Raw genomic sequence first — 16,692 nt, forward strand, 5'->3', positions numbered from 1 at the left:
CGACCCGCAGCCGCGCCGCCGGGGGACCGTGCCGCCACTCCCAGCCTCCCGGGCAGCGGGGTGCGTGTAATACCGCGGGAGTACCGGCCCTTCGGGTGGAGGGGGGGAGCGCCAGGGCCCCGCGGGGCTCGGGCGGCCGGGCGGAGGGGGCCGTCTCCCCCTCCGCGGCGGGAGCGGAGTGCGGCAGCCCGGGGAGGGGGGCGGGGAGGATGACTTCATGCCGCCGGAGCGCCGTGAATTTAGGAGCAGCAGCAGCTGCTGCCGCCGCCGCCGGCGGCGGGATGTGGGGGTGAAGTGACAGCGGGAGCTGCCGCCGGCTGAGGGAGGGGCAACGCCGGGTGCCCCGCTCCGCCGAGCCCAGGGGCTCTGGGCCGCCACCAGCAACCGCTGCAGGAGGGAGGGAGGAAGATGCGCTGAGCCCGGTCCGCTGGAAGGGTGAGCAGGAGCTGCCGGGGGCGTGTGAGGGGGCGGGCGGCGAGGGCTGAGGCGCTGCCGCTGCGAGCCGCCCGCCTTGGTTCCCTTAGCCGCCGGGCCGCCGCCTGCCCGCTGCGAGGGCGGGGAAGGCCGGGCTGGCGGCCCGCAGAGCAGCCGCCGCGCTGCGGGGCGCGCAGGCAGGGTCTGGAGCCGTGCTCAGGCGCGTAGCTGCCTTCTGCCTCCTTCTCCTGTGGTTCCCTCCAAAAGCAGAAAGGCTGCCCTCTGAGAAGCGCCACAGCGTTGCATTTTATCTTTTATTGCCAGGATGTGCAGTGGCTCGGTGCCAGCTCTCTGCTGGGCAGCCCGGGCTGCTTTCTTTACCCGTGCCAGAAGGGATTCACTGGCGTGGAGGGGCATTTTGTCTGTGGCGTAGTACAGGATGGGCGCGAAAGCGGGAAGGACTGTGGAGCACTGCGACAGGTGCAGGACTGCGCCCCCGGTTTTCTCTTGCTCTCGCCAGTCCGATGTGCGTTCCTTAAGTGACGGCGAAGACATCTTAGGGCAGAAGGTTCCCAGGGGAACAGAATCAAAAAAGGATGTTGTCTTATTTACATTCCTGGATTTGGAAGTCGCTTCACAGGAAACTAAAAGGAGTGTAGAAGAAGTTGGAGAACCAGCCTTTATACCAAAATGGATTCTATTGACTTTTGGGGAGGACTTCTGTTTGTTTTTTACCTTTTTCCATTTTTATTATCTAGCACAAGGTTTGTGACCAACTAAATAGAAAAATTGAAATGCCTTTGTCTGCTAAATGGAAGAATTAGTGAGTTGCTCTTCCATCATATCACCTTCAGAAGTGAAAAACAAGAGTACATGCAGCATTGTAGCTTGACCATTGACATTGCAGATTATTTGTGGTATGTACCCAGGTCTTAACGTTAGATGAATGGTCTTTTGGAATTGAGTAGAAGGGAAAAATCTGCCTGGCCTTTTTCTCTGTCTGACATGTTCGTGATTTTTGCTTTTGTTTTTTCTTTGTTCTGTTTTTAAAAAGGTTGCTCTAAAGCAGGCATGTCAGTACAGGAGGCTAGGGTTGGCACGCAGAGGCAGATCATTAGAATGAGCACTGCATGTAGTAGTGGTTAATGGCTCTGTGTGGTTTTGTTTGGAAGCAAAAACAATGATTGTGCCTCTGGGAAGAAAAGGATAGGGTATTAATCTGTTCTTAATGAAAAAAGGAAGCGGGATATTGGAAGCTGAAGGTTATTTTATTCAATGTCTATTTACTTGTACGTTCATCTTAAAGGATCCTGTTATCCTGTGTGTTCACAGAGCAGCTTATGCAGTTGTGGGATCCCCAGTTGTGGTTGAAGCCTCTGGTCATGGTGCTAGATACAAGTAATACTTAGGGAGGTAACAGGCAGTTGCTTGGTCTGTTGTCATTATTTCTGGGAAGATATTTAAATACATTTATTTGCCTCAGTACTGTTGCCAGCTATGCAGAAGGCACATGATGGCTACAGAGGTAGGAAATTTGTATAAAAGACAACTGAGGTTTCAAAAGGCTGAAACAAAGAGTGACTGGTGAATTGCAGTGTCAGAAATCAGTTCAACAGACAAACCTTTGCTTTGACAAACAGTCATTAACTATGACCCTGTATAAACTTGATGGTGCTCCATGGCGCATCCAATGTATGCATTTCAAGCTAGAGAAAAAATATCTTATTCCATCAAACCTGTATCTTTCATCTACCAAATGTTTACTTTGTTCCTATAAGACACTTGGGAGTCTGAGTTATGACATCTCTACTGTGTTTTCCTTTCTAGAAAAGAGCATGGTTGGCTGTCTCAGCAATTGCAATGTTGTAGTTATTTGCTGATTTCTCCTCTAATTGCCAGTAGCTGGAAAAAGAAACCATGTAGCTGAGTTCAGATACTTCTCATATTAGTGCACTCATTCTATATAAAGTCAGTTTCTTCATTACTTGATGCTCTCTTCAGTGGTCTCCCATTTTGTTGTTGTAAATACAGGGTAGTATGAGTACTCACTAATGTTGACAAAACATTAGCACAGTAAATTTAGCTGTTTGTGCTTCCTGGCAAACCTAAATAATGTTTCCAAAGATTGTTAGTTAACATTTCATATAACAATGTGGTGGCAGGGATGAAGGAGTAGTTGACCAAGAGCCAGATGTGAATGTACATCTGATTGGTTTGACACTGAAAACTTTAATTGCTTTTGTTTTTATCTTATGTGTACTCCACAGACAGATGGTGTAATCATGTAAAATGCAAGAATGCATGTGTCCATAGAAAAAATGTGTATCTAATTATCAGTGTGAATTTAGTTCAGTAGTGTAACTGATGCAAATCTACTTCCTACAGACTTCTCTTGCGGAAGTCCTCTTTCTCCTTCCATTACAGTAACTTTTCTTTGCTTAGCAGAGGTATGGAAGTATCTTTATTGTGGTTAATCTGGGGCAACAGCCCCACTGACTAGAAGAACAGCCTAGTTGGCCAGCTGGTTGATGCCAGACAGACTGGGTAGCAGCTGAGATTTAGCTGCCTTTTCCTCAGAGGGTCTGCTATTTTGGAACTCTTCATCTGGGCTAGTCTTTCAAATTTGTAAGAGCTTAATTATCTTTGAGATTTCTAGGCCGCAGTCAGCCTTTGAACCAGCAGGTTCATTTGACCAAATTTATGAGTGGGGGCCAGATGGGTATATTTGCATAAGGCTTGTTTCCTTAGGAGAACAAACTGCAAAACCCAGTAACCTTGAATGCACTTGAAGTTGCAAAGGTTTGATTTCACTTGTGGTCCTTTCCAAATGCTGAAATGAAACAGTTCAGTTAAACATTCTCATAATAATAGAAAATATATTAAAACTGATGTTTCTAAGTGCTGTTTGAATTAACTGAAATAACCATGTTCCAGAGCAAGCATGTAATTTTTCAGTTCTGTTGTTACCGGGCTTTGAGTTGGATTATTTCCTCCAAATTAAGAATTCCTTAAAGGAAGGCTTGAGCAAAGTGTGAATGGACACTCTACAGAGAACTTAAGACTATGTACTTTAGTATGTGCAAGCAATAGTATTTTAACAGTAGTGATGCCATTTTTTCTTCTGAAGAAAAATGTATTGACACTTTTCCAAATGCATGCCCTTTGTGTGCAGTAACTAACATTTCTAGGTGAGAAAAAATTTCCATCTGAGAAATAAATGCCAGGCATAAACTTAAACTTTGTCTCGTATTATGCGAATGGATTTCATGTTGGACTCTAATTATTGTCAATAGAAGATCTTTATTTGAGTGGTCAGTCAACTGCAAAGGTAGCAGTTGTTAAGGAGAACTAAGAGTTTTATCCATGTATAAGATATTAGTGGTGGGAACAAGACAGGCGTTAAGTATCTTTTTATCTTGAATTAGACCTAATCAAGTAAGTCAGCACTTCACAATCCAGATAATGAGCCCCTTAGTTTAATATCTGAAATATGGAGATAGAAGTGTAGAGTCCATGTATGCTTCTTGCAAAAGCAAGCTGATTTAAGCCTTTCTCTTGAAGAGGACTGCATGTGACAGCAACACAAGCATAAATCTATTTATATGTATTAGTTTCATGATGCACTGAGAGACTAGTTTTAAGAAATTTTTCATATTGTATGCTCTTACAAGATTACTATTAAAACAGCATTATAAAAGATAGGATGTGATTGTAAAAGAACTGTATGCTTCCAGTATATATCCCCATCTTTATATTTAAACATATCAGTGGAGAAAGTAACACAAAGTGGACTCCCTCATAGGAGAGTTCGTGCAAATGTCCCAGCCAAAAGACAGATCAAATAACTTCATTTTTCTTCCTTTAATTCTTATGGTAGAACCAAGAAGATATAATAGTGGGGTTGTTTTTGTCCTCTTTAACATACTGAAGATACACTGCATTTCTGAGCTGGTTGCATTTCTGCGGTGGCAAAATGATTCCAAGGTATCTCTGCCATTCTTTCCTGGGTGAACCAAGTATAAAACATGAACTCTGCAGAAAAGCTGCAGTGGAAGAATTTCCATGGCAGCCAGGGTGTAGTTCTCTCTAGTAGAATTTGTTTTATTTTCTAACCTTTGTTAACCTGAATTTAAAAATTGGCTATATTGCTGTTCTTTGCCTTTACAGGACTCATGGGCAATTTAACCTGCCCTGTGTTCAGAAGTACTTTAAAGCAACTGGCTGGTCTTTACGCAGTTATACATCCCTTTCTGCACTAATGTCCCAGTGATTCATCAGATGTGATAGGCAAATAGGTCTAACTCCAACCTACAATTTTAGTTTCTCTGCTTTGACTGCTTTTTTTTTTTTGTCATATCTTTGTTCTAGCAACTATTCCAAAAGACCCAAAGGTGTATCAGTTATCTTGGCAGCTGTTAGCTAGCCTGTAAAATGTGCTGCAGCTTTAATGAGATCATATATGTCTTAATATAACTATATAATTATATATATTATATAATACATATATTTGCTAACTATTCACTCATTTGCCTTCTACCTCCTACAGAATTTCCACTTACACATATGGTGAGCACATAACTGTGGTGAAACGATCTCACCACCTGTTGTTTTAAAATAGCACAGATGCTTATTAATGGTCCTTCCATGATACTGTTTATAGCACATGTTAAAACTCACTTAAAATACTGTGGATCGTATTGGTAAAGGATATTATTAGTTCAGCAGCAGCCTTAAATTGGTTCCTGTTCAGCATCTCTACTTAAGTTGTTGATTGTTCGTAGGTAGGAGGGGTAAACTTCATAGGAGAGTCAAAGCTATAATGCTTAATGAGAAAGCTGTCAGTGAATCCTGTACAAGGTGTTCTGTGAAAATGACTGCTGTTATTTGGATAGCTGATCAACCTGAAGAACTGCAAAAAGTATGAGTGCATAGATTCTCTACACTCAGAAGTCTTGAACTCAGTTGATGTGAACTCCTTCAGGCCAAGGCTCAAAAGCAGAGTTTTCACACTTCAAAGACAGGGAAAGTAAATAATAGCAGCACTTTAGCCTTGATCAAGAGTGTATCCTAATAATTTATTTTTTTTTTTCATGGAAAAGTCAGTTCTAAACTGACTGAACTAAATTTAGATAAACAAATGTTCCATCAATTCCCTGTTTTCTTTGTCCAGTCTAATGAGTGACTTGGAATTTCACCTTTGCTTTCAAAGAATTTCTACAGTTCTATCTAATATTTCTGGCCTGTAACTCTCTATACTTGTCTTTGAATTTTTATTTTTTTTTTGTCTGACCTGGTGAAAATAGAAATTAAAAATGTGTTTCTGCTTTGAAATCATCTATCTACAAGTAGACCAAGAAAAATTCTTAATGTTAAGTGGCAGTTCACTATCATTCTTACTTTACTAAGATGTAAATTTAAAAGTGCAATCAGGATAAACGGACTCTGACTTTCAAACTTCCCAAGGTGCTTGCTTGAGGCGCAGAAAGTTCTTGATATATGCACGTGCTAGTGAATCCCACTGCAAAAATATATAACAAAAAATGAATGAAAGGTGTGTCTTAAGTTTAGCAAAAGCTCTTTGGAACTTAGGGTGTCTTTTGTGTGTGTGTGTGGTTTTTTGTTTTTTTTTAAATGAAGTACATACAGAGACTTTTTTTTCATGTGGTACATGACAGATGATATTGGTTGGGCTTAGTATAGCTAGTAAGTTTAAAAAAATAGTTGTTCACACTAGAACAGTGACTGTCAGATGCCCATTCAAACTATATAGGATGGAGAAAAACCTCTTTTTATTCAGAAAAGCTGTGTGGCATATTATTTAGACGTAGTCTGTGAGAATATAAACTTGCTATTAAAATAAAGCCACTGGCAAAATTCCAATGAAGAATGTTTAGAGAAGTAACACATCAATTAAATGGAGTAATCGTCTTTTAATACAGTCTCCCAGTGTTTGGTGCTCAACATTGGTTAGGAGTTCCATGAGCATAAAGTAACATTTGCTCAATTACGTTTAATCGCAGGGAGCATTGTGTCCTCACTGAAGGCTCTGATTTATATTCTCAGTTTCCACAATATCCTTTGGCAGTTATATGATTCACTGCATGTGGACTGTAAGGAAGTAAGTCTCTTTGGTTTGCCTTAAAACTTGTTGCCTAATGATTTAATTGGGGGCCCTTTTAATTGTTGTGATGTGAGAAAAGTTAAACAATTGTTCCCTTTTCAGTTTCTCACAAGTCATGATTCCACATATCTATCACATTCTCTTTTTCTTCAAGAACAGAGTCATCTTGGTCTATTTACTCTTTCTGCATATATACACGCTGTTCCATATCTGACTCATTCTTTGTCACTTTTTTATATACTTCCTGCAAATTTATTTCTGATGGTCAGAACTTGGGAACTTTGTTTAGTAGTGTGATAATTTCTATTTCTGTTCCATTCCTTTCCCAGTTTCTTTACTATGTGCATTTTTTCCAGTTGCTAATTATGCTTTCATTTGGGCTGATCTCTTGTTTCCCTGTTACATTCATTTTCAGTGTAGGATTAGTACAATAATATGTTTGCAGTGAGACTGGAAAGAACTGGTGCCATTAGCAGGAGACATAAAAGTTGATAGCTGGATATCAAAAATGTGTATTTTAAATGTAAGAAAGGACAAACTGTCATATGTAGCCGTATAGAGCAAGAGACATTCAGTCGTCAACCCTTCCTTTTTTTTGTGTTTTAAATTAGTGGGATGATGGCAGCTTTAGTGATTTGGGCTAATGTTTGTGAACTTACACATGGTAAGCAGAAAATAAAAGATTTGTTAATGCATATGAGAATTTGAGCACATGAAAAAACTTCAGACTCTAAAAGGCAGACATAATGTGAAACACACTATTTTTAGTTTGTTTTTTTTTAATAGACTGCTGCATTTTAAGTAACTGTTATTTGTAAGGTCCCATGGAGTCAAAGCGTGATAAGAGATGTGAATGGAGTATGCATGAATATAGAAGCTGTGTGACTTGAGAAAGAGACATAGCTTATCAAAATTGATTACAGCATGCCTTAAAAGCCTAAGGAAACCACATCTTTTTGTCAGTGAGGTAAGTCCTTTCTATCATATATTTTTTTATAATGTTTAAAAAAACAATGTTTACTAATGTTTACATTCATTTCTTAGACAAACACCAAAATCTTTTCCAAGCAGAATATTTATCCTGAATAGGGAGTCCTCTAAGTTATCCTGAATAGCTAGAGGCCTTGTTGAACACTTTTTTCTTTTTTTTTTTTTTTTAATGTGTTTATTTGCCTGCAGATAGTTCAGGTGTTGATCTTTTGAATGGCAGCTATAATATTAGAAGGTAGTAAAGAACTGTATAATGCCAGTGTCATTCACTCTGAGTGATAATGTGCAAAAATAATGCCACCACTGTTACACGTCCTTTTAGAGTGTAATTTTTGTATTTATACCTAATGCGGTAATACAAGGGCCTGACCAGGGCAATGGCAAGATGCTCTTGAATTTTACAAAAGCAAAAACACTGATAAATGTTAAAAAACATGTGTAAAACCTTCACCCGTCCACAACACATGCACAGAGCATCTCCAGAACAAATAAAGTTTGAATGAGTCTTTATAGAAGATGAGCACGATAACCATGCACCCAGAGAACCACAGATACTGTATAAAAAATTTAAGCATGTAACATCACTTCCTCCCTTATACTTTAGTATTCATTATAAGTTCATGTAACAACAGGCTTTTAATATATAGAATGCTAATAATGGGGAATGATTTCATTAGAACATAAGGAAGGAATTGCATGAAGATATTTTGCGTGGTAAGATGCATTAGTTAATTGTCATTCTAGAAGAACATGCTTTTCAGTTATACACTCTGCACATTTATGTAATTGCTATACTGACTAAAGAGCAAGAAGAAGCATTTCTGTTACCCTCTTTTTCTCAAATACTGGGGAAATGTATTATTTATGTAGCACCTTTCATCGTGGAAGCACTTCCATCTTCATTGACAAAATTTGCAAGTAAGGGATGAAAGCTGTTATTTAAACATTGTTTTCCCACAATTGCATAGCTGATAAGACTACAGATCAGGGAGTTATTTATGCTAATCTCCAGAACAAGGTACTGATTTCTGATGACTGCTGCAGCACGCTGAACCATGCTATTTCCTTCCAAGCAGAAAATTTTCTTTCCTATCACTTTTGTGCCTCATAGAAGCAATTTTTGAAAACCATTCAACCGTTACAGACTGCAGCTCTGCTTCTTGAGCAGTGTTTCTAGTGGAACAACAACACACTATGCAAATGTGCTTTGTGTAAGTTTACTAGATTCTCCAAGTTCACTCTTTGTTAGCATTTCTGTTCATCCATTCTCCTCTAGCCACCTTGGTCTCCTTTTGCAAGCTTTGCAAGTACTTTTTTTTACTGAATTGTGTAAGTAAGTAAAATTTTTTTACTTTATAGTTAGGTCTGTCGTACTAGCACGGTATTTTGTAAATATGCATTCTTAACTACTCTCTCATACATTTATTTGGAGACTAATAGATTGCATACCTTAAACGAATGCATATGATTTCTTAAGCAAACTACAAGGCAGAATTCTAGAAAGAAGAAAACTTTAGCATTGTTCTGGCGTCAGCATCCAAATGACTGCCCATCTTCCTGTGGTGGTATGTTGCATTAATTTCCTACTGCAGTGGGAGGAAAAAATGCCAAAAACATTCCAGGTTTCCCCTGCTTTCCAGGCTGTGTGATCTGAGCCAATTACTGAGCATTGTGTGCTCTTTGAGCCTTAGGCAGCACCTGAGCATCTCATTTTGGTGTCTAGGCATGCTTTTGGTAAGTAAGGGCTTCTGTCCAGCTCCTCCTGAGAGCAGCAGTTGCCTGTGTCTCTGTGCTTAGTAGTGATTCATTACACTCTCCTCTCAGGGCTGCTCTTCAGCATTTTCTTTCATAATTCTATTCTTGTATGAATTTTGGTGACAAGTATGGGAGGGTTGAGGGTTTTTACTTTGTATGGAACACGTATCAGCAGGATCACAGTTGCAACCTTTGCTTTACATTAAACAGTGTCTGTGAATACTGCTGAGCACTACGACAGTTTCATATTTGACTGTTAAACTGTTGCCAAGGATTTGGGTACATTTTTGGCTTGTTTCAACTTGTTCTTCCGAACGACTCCAAAACTTAGTCTTGGAATTGGTGTGGGTTAGGTGCCATTTCCCAGTAGGTAATTTGAATGTTGTTTAGAAAATAAATTCTCCGATTAGAAGTCTTTTAGTTTGACTGACTTTCCCTTGGTGTGGCTGCTGTTGAGGCAGGGCAGATTTTCAGCTGGGTTTTCTCTGTTCAGACTGATGAAAACTGTGGAAGCTTTCCTTGCATCCTGTAAGATCTGTCTTTCAACTGATGTTCCTTCTATGACGCTCTTCTTGAACACTTACTTAATCATATCTGATGTTTGTTCTGTTGAAGAAATTTCAATTTTCCATCTCCCTTTCTGAAGTATTCCTGTTCTGCTCAGAGAGCAGTAATTGCAGTGAAGTGCTCTAATTTATCTCTTTTCTCTGAAAACATTTGAAGGCCTTGTCAAGGAAGGTAGGTATAGAGAAAGAATTTGGAGTATTATGACTTTCATAGTAACGGTTGTAGAGGTTTTCAGTAGTTTTACTCTCTACACGTGTTAATTTTGTGTAAGGTGTGATGTGAAAATCCAAGAAAAATCACAGTTTAGCACCTCAATTTTCTTGATTCTCCCTATGTAGTGGTAACTTATAAAAGTACTTAACATTCTGATAACAGTGACCAAAATACTGAGCTTTTATTTTCACCAAGGGTTTTCTGTCTTGAGAGATTCTTGTATAAGTAAGGACGTAAATATGGGGAGGTAGGAAAGGATAATATATATAGTATTTAACTGTCACCAGAAGAATGGGAGGGTGGATCTAGTGAGGGTCTTTCTGGGTAAGTCAAGTATAGGACTTGAAAACTTCTTATTGGTATACACGTACTAATGTTGATGTTAGTTATTTGTCCATTGGGTGAGTTTTTCCCTCATCCTCCACACAAAGTGCCTTCTCTGTGGAACTAATGAGTGTGAGACCAACGTGAGGGAAGAAATAGTTCCTTTTATAAAGATTATTAATAGCAAAATTTGAGTAACCAAAAGTAAATGTAGCTGTGGTCTTTACTCAGAACTCTTCCTCTCCTTTTTCTTTTCTCCATGTGTTTGTATTTGGGTGGTAGTCAGGTGCTTCTACCTTATGGTTTGGACATAAAGACTTCTTACAAACTAAGGAACAAAGGCTTCTGTGTTGGTTTGTTTTGTTGTGGTTTGTTTGTTGTTTTTTTTTTTCTTTCAGGTTCCTACTTTTTCTCTTTAACTAGCCAGCTGATTTAAAGCTAAAAGCTTACACTTGTCATGGAGGCTGTTTATATTCAACCCAGCTGATGTAACATTAAATGAAAAAGTATTCAGGGAACCATGAAAAGATTCAGTAGGATTAAATAGCAAAGCATAAGGGTTTTTTCCATGCAGGAGCACCCTATGAAATCTAAAAGCAAGCTAAAGAAAGCAGCATTAATTGTGGGAAGTTAACATGTAAAATGGGAATCAGAAGATTCTTCAAATCCTTTCAGCTACTGAAAGCATTGAATCGGAGGTCTTCAGTTTACAAGAGATCAAGTATAAAGAGAGATAGAAAAGAAGCCTATTAAGGATAAAGAAAAATTGTTAAAGTGGCTGTTCTGCATCTCCTCATAATCAGCTGTCTGTGAAAAGGGTCTCTTCTCTCCTACCCATGAGTGTGGTTTTAGACATATTTGATCAGAATTGTTCATTATTTAAGATGGCATGAATGACATCTGAGAGTGAGACACAGATGAAGTCAGTATCCATATGCGTCTATAAATAAAAAAGATTGTATACAAAGCCTTGCTGAATGGTGGCTTGTCTGTTAACTGACAGGGCTAACTATTCACAAGTTGAATTCAAGTCGTCTTCTGTCAAGCACTTTACTGTTCAAAACCTAACCAAAGCATAACATAGGTCACTTTCTCTTTGTGTCTCTTTTTCCCTATTTACTGATTGCTTCAAGAGCTTCATGTAGGACTTAATGAAAACAAATTCTGGCTTTTGCTTGGTTTTACCTGGGAAATCTGCACACAACTATATCTGACAATTACCAGTTACTCCTGAAGGATCCGTTGTTGTCTTCTGAAAATCCTTTCGTCTTTGAACATCAGAGGAATAAACCAAGAGTGGAATAAGCTCTAAAATACCAAGCTGAGTGCCTCACCATCTGCACTTGGATCATCCACAGCACACCTATGTGGACTGTGCACAAGTACAAGTCCCTTCCATGGAAACTGGAATGGTGATGCAGAGAATGGGAATGCCTAGGTCACATCCTGACATCTAATCATGACGTGTCTGCAAAGTACTCGTGAAACATGCAACTTTAACGTAACCAGGATCTCTCTTCTTGATCTCAGTGACTGGCATGTTTTGCTGCTTTTTCTAAAGGCAAGCTTTTTTGGAGTTTCTTCTCATCTCAAAATGACAGAAGCTACTCTACTTACTGCACTGAGCAATACTCCAGCCCTTTTATTTGCTGGAGCAGATCCAGCAGGACAGTATGGCCTAGCCATAGCCTTCTGATGAAAATAGCTGTTTTGGCAAGTAATTTCTATCTCCATGATTGCTTGGAAGAGGATGTCCTTGGTGCTTTCTCATCTATCTGAAGCAGAAGGAAAAGTACATACTTACACGTGAGGCTTGTCTCAACATGCAAACGTTCTGTCAGGTGCTTTGAGGGAATTAAAATGGCTTTACTTCAAATAACCCATTTCAGAAATAGTAGTTTACCAACTTGTCATTTGTAATCTTTACTATTTGAAGTGCCTTTCTGACAAGATAATTCACATAATAACTGAAATAATTTTAACTCCTTCCTCAAGCTTCTTAGGAGAAGACATAGGCAAGAAAGAATTTTTATGTCCAAGGGAGACTTTTCTACAAGCCTTTGATAAGTCCAATTATTTCTGTGGAACTTCTATGACATACTTCTCATCTTCTAATGACATCTGTGACCAATTTGCTAGTCTGTTTCTGTAACTATGCTAATATAAGCTACCAAAAAGAGTGGAATTTGTTTGTCCCACGTTGTTGGATAAAACTTGCTCAAAAAAACCCCAAATAGTGCCACCCAAATTCAAATTAAACTTTCCACCATTCCTTCTTCCATGCTCCTGTACTCTTCTCTTGGATTTTTTGGAATAGCAAGGAAATTACAGGAGTCTAAAGAAAGCTAATATAAGGTCTTTTATCAAAAAGGTTAAATATAATGACTTAGTTACCAAGGTCTATTGGTCTGATATGACTCCCAGTCAAAACAGTAGAAAAAGCGATATTATTTTCACTTACAGCTTTGAAGGACAGGATTATAATTAATGCAAAAGACTGATCCTTAATGAAAAATCATCCTGTCAAAGAGACCTTGACATGCTGGCTTTATACATTTTGGAGGTTACAAGTTTGGCTAAAGGAAATAGTTTTCACCAAGTAAAATACACTATTAACCCTAAAGTTAATGCTGTTTCATGTCTGCCAACTTGAACACCTCATGTATGTTACCTGCCAGTTTTTCTAGTTAGTTTGAGATGCCAGGCAGCATGGTGGTATAGTTACAGCAGAACATACGATGTGTTAAGTTCATGTCTATGTCTTACCCACTGGCACTTTTTTGTACCTGTCATATAGGTGTGATGAATGTCTTCCCAACAAGTTTATGGTTGTATTTAGATCAGTACTGGCCCAGACTGTAAGCAGCTGCTTCTGGGTTCACTGTGAAAAGATTTCTAGAAGATGGAGCAGCTATAAGAGTCTTATCTGCTGGGAAAATACTGATGAGTATCTATCTGATTACAAGTATCTATCTGAGGACGAACATCCAGTTTTCCCTTTTTGGTTAGTCTCTGCGATGGTCTGCAATATTTGTGGGTGTTCCCTTATTTTTCTCTCTCCTTCCTGGCCTCCTCACACACCAAGAAAGAAAAGTAAAGGGGAAGTTTTTTCTACAGTAGAAAGTAGAGCACTTCTGAATTCTGTTTCTAATGAGCTGTCAATATCTGGACAGCTATATGATTTTGTACAGCTTCCATATTTTACCAATGGAAAAATTTGTTTTCTTACTGATAACTTACCTGGACACACAAACATTCAACCTTTCTCTCCAAATAAAACTCTGAAACCATAGAAATGCAAATTAAGTTTATTTGTTCAAAAGTGTTGGTAGTCAGAATGTTATTTAAACATAGCAAATTTGTCAACAGTACCTTAAAATACCTCTTCACGTGGCTCACTAAGCATGTTTGTTAAATGAATTCAAAGACAGCCCAAAGAAGATTAAGAGTTCTCCCAAGCCATCTTAAAAACCTGTATGACTAGTATTTTTTGGCTATTTATATGTAATGCATCTGTCTTCATGCTCATTGCAAATTTAAGTGTTAAATCCACCAAAATGATCACTTTCTTGCTGGAAAACTATGAAACTGTTGAAACACTGAAACTGGGCATTTCTGTTTCTTTCTTTCCATATGACTCATCACTTTGCCTCATTTATGTTTTACACCTCATTAATTCCTTGTGATTACGTTGTGCATCTTGGTTCTTTCTACTTTGTTTGTACCGGACAATATGAACTGTTTTATTTGTCTTTTTGCATTTTGAACTTTGTAATGGAGAACAGTCTGTACCAGATTCATATTCCATCTACAACGGGGTAAGATTATTCCAGACATTAGCATGTTGCCTAAAAAGCAAGAGGGGTGCTTAATGTAACATTATCTTTCCTACTTCTCTTGTAGTAGATATAATGAAGACTTGACTGCTGTGAAAACAGGAGACTGCCAGCTGTTCCATTTGCATGTATCTAGTAGCATGAAGAGAACCTCTTGTATAAGTTGCAGACAGAGGATGCTGGCTGGTCTTTCAAATTAACTATTGAAAATGGCATGAGAAAAGCAAGATGAAGAAATGCGAAAAAAGGTCACCAATTATAATGAGTAAGATCTTTTGAGAAGTCTGAGAAGCAGCTTTTAAAAAGATAAAACAACAAAACAACATCCCCCTCCCTAATTTATAAACTACTTGTTTTTCAGGGCTGTGGCCAGAACTCCACGAGTTGCCTTTGTCAAATCCTTTGTCTTAAGCCTCTAGCAGTTACAGCTCACTCTGTTCTTGTACCCCTCTCGATCCTTTTTGTTTTCTCTCAAAGGACAGATATAAAGGTCAGCTGTGTACTCTGGACCACATGTTGAGTGATTGCTTCATATACTACATACATCTATTGTTTTTTTTTTTTCCCTAGCTGCTTCTACAAATCCATGTTTTTTAAAAGATACTCAAAGGCTTTAAAAGTTCATAATTGAAGTATACTAATGAGGAAACCTCACTGCAAAAGTGCATTATGATGTTGGTTTATTCCAGATGCTGCTAATGGGTGGAATTTCTTACTACTTTTTTATTTTACTACTTCAAAAATTGATTTTAAAATAAGATCTTATTTCAATGCCTGCTTGCCCTGTGTTTTCCCAAGGCTTTCTCTTGTGTGCCAGTTTAGCATGGACATCGTTGTTCTGCCTCCTGTAGTATGCTACCCAGCATGTGGATAAGATGTACATGTAACACTTCAGTAGTTACTAGCAAAATACACAGCAGTATTTCTCTTTCTGCTGTCATTAAGCTCAAGGCCAAAGAATGTGTGTTCTTGCAAATTTAGGAGTTAAATATGCAAATCTTCATCTTCTCTTGAGAAATTAAATATTTTTGACTGTATGGGTAGAATCTGATGAGAATTCAACCAGTGAAAATTCTCTGGTAAAGTTAATTAAAGCTGGTATCCTGAGAATGCTTTGCATTAATTTTGTATCAGATTATAATTCTGCTCTCTGCAACCTTAATTAATCAAATCGTAATGGTTATTCAATCTGTAGCACTGTTCGGGGCTTAAAAAATAGCAAGGGGCATGTTCCTAATTGAATATTGGGATCTGGAGAGGGGATGAGTAGATATTGGTCCCTTTTTCCGTAGGGGAAATAGACTCTGATGTTTGGGCAGGGGGAGGAGAAAGAGGTAAAGGGCAGTTTGTCCTTCAGGACCAGAAATGGCAGCAGAAGGCAGACAGCGAAGTAATTAACAGGTCTTTCTCCAGAAGAGAAGGTTGCCTTTACTGTGCCTAATTATACAGACTGTAATTTAAGACATGCTGTCTTGATCTCAGTTGGATCTTTCAGTGCCTGGTTCATGCAGGTAGTCTGTATTAGTTTTGGACCTGTGAGCAGATAGCTAGGTAGTCTTTGCCTGAGACCACAAGCTGAGAGGACAGATTGCCTTGTGAAGAGTTAGAGCTCTCATCCTTTGTGGATTAGTGTTGTAGATTAATCCTTTGTAGATTAATGGCTTTGGCCTGTAATGTTAATGTTTTTGTACCAGGATACAAAGGAGTATCAACTTTAGTCTAAACCTGGGCAGTTATCCTCCAGCAAGTAGAGAGCTAAAATCTGATTTTATAAACTCTGTGCAGATGTTTGATTAAAAGGAAAATATCTAGTTACTTGTATTATTATTAGCAACAAGCAAGTCTAGAGTAGGCCAAACTAATGTCAGGGAATCATCTTGCCAAGACTCAGTTGAGGGCTGTATTTCACCTATGACATGGTGATAGTGCCAGCTTTTAAAACTCGCTAATCGTATATTAAATGATGTTTCTGTCAACCAGTAGCCTTTGCTTTTACAGTGCTTTGAATGAAACTGGGCTCTTGAGCCAAGAAAATATCTGGGAACTACATGTACCTTTTAGGAGACTGAATTCAAAACTGTAATCTTTCCTATTTTACTTAAAAACCTATAACAATCTAGAACTGCTGGCCAGACTCTTTCTATGTGCATACCATCTGTGTCTCACCTCAAACTGTTTATGATCTGGTAACTAGGACTCCTATCCTAAACTCGCTAAGAATGAGGCAGCAGTGTGTCATCTCCATAACCCCTCCTTGGGTAGTGCAGTTAAATCTCCTTGTAGATTTAAGTGCACTACCCAAGGAGAGATTCTAGAGATGATGTAGACTTTTCTTGGAGGCGTACAACAACAGCGTAGGTGGCAATGGTCACAAGTTGCATGAAAGAAGTTCCAACTATATGAAAGGAAAATCTTTCACTGCAAGAATGGTTTTGTACTGGTGCAGGTTGTCCAAAGTGCATGCAGAACCTC

The 16,692-nt window shown here is 38.9% G+C and overlaps 1 protein-coding gene across 1 annotated transcript in view; it reads left to right on the forward strand.

Annotated features, from left to right (window-relative positions):
- Positions 1 to 280: 280 nt before the first annotated feature.
- The window catches only part of PKIA (cAMP-dependent protein kinase inhibitor alpha), a 44,509-nt gene continuing 28,097 nt past the window's right edge, over positions 281 to 16,692 (forward strand). The window contains exon 1 of the mRNA XM_082499684.1: positions 281 to 435. The gene's annotated coding sequence lies outside the window, so the exon portion shown is untranslated. The remainder of the gene's footprint in view (positions 436 to 16,692) is intronic.

The sequence above is a fragment of the Vanellus vanellus genome (genome assembly GCF_965231255.1).
Source record: "Vanellus vanellus genome assembly, chromosome: 2".
NCBI classification, from domain to species: Eukaryota; Metazoa; Chordata; class Aves; order Charadriiformes; family Charadriidae; genus Vanellus; species Vanellus vanellus.